Source organism: Nomia melanderi, unplaced genomic scaffold, assembly GCF_051020985.1.
Source record: "Nomia melanderi isolate GNS246 unplaced genomic scaffold, iyNomMela1 scaffold0014, whole genome shotgun sequence".
In the NCBI taxonomy this organism is placed as follows: Eukaryota; Metazoa; Arthropoda; class Insecta; order Hymenoptera; family Halictidae; genus Nomia; species Nomia melanderi.
In genome coordinates this window covers 10314956-10315910 of record NW_027475130.1, presented here as the reverse complement: position 1 = coordinate 10315910, position 955 = coordinate 10314956, and positions in this window count along the sequence as shown.

The window sequence follows — 955 nt, the reverse complement described above, 5'->3', positions numbered from 1 at the left end:
AGCGGGAACGTCGTCGGACCTCCAGGGGCCGAGACAACGACCGTCTCATGGGGCCGGACACTCAGGGTCAGGGTAAAATCCAATATATATCTGGTGATATCTCGGGTGCTATTACAGATAGAGCAATAAATCAAAGTGCATTGTCTGTAGGAGGCCCTCGCGCATGAATCTGGGCAGCGGGAACAACCTCGGACCACCAGGGGCCGAGAAAACCACAGTCTCATGGGGCCGGACACTCAGGGTCAGGGCTAAATCCAATATATATCTGGTGATATCTCGGGTGCTATTAGAGATAGCGCAATAAACCATAGTGAATTATCTGCAGGAGGCCCTGGCGCATGAATGTGTGCAGCGGGAACGACCTCGGACCACCAGGGGCCGAGAAAACCGCAGTCTCATGGGGCCGGACGCTCAGGGTCAGGGAAAAATCCAATATATATCTGGTGATATCTCGGGTGCTATAACAGATAGCGCAATAAATCAAAGTGCATTACCTGTAGGAGGCCCTGGCGCATGAATCTGTGCAGCGGGAACGTCGTCGGACCTCCAGGGGCCGAGACAACGACCGTCTCATGGGGCCGGACACTCAGGGTCAGGGTAAAATCCAATATATATCTGGTGATATCTCGGGTGCTATAACAGATAGCGCAATAAATCAAAGTGCATTGTCTGTAGGAGGTCCTGGCGCATGAATCTGTGCAGCGGGAACGACCTCGGACCACCAGCGGCCGAGAAAACCACCGTCTCATGGGGCCGGACACTCAGGGTCGGGGAAAAATCCAATATATATCTGGTGATATCTCGGGTGCTATTAGAGATAGCGCAATAAACCAAAGTGAATTGTCTGCAGGAGGCCCGGGCGCATGAATCTGTGCAACGGGAACGTCCTCGGACCACCAGGGGCCGAGAAAACCACAGTCTCATGGGGCCGGACACTCAGGGTCAGGGGAAAATC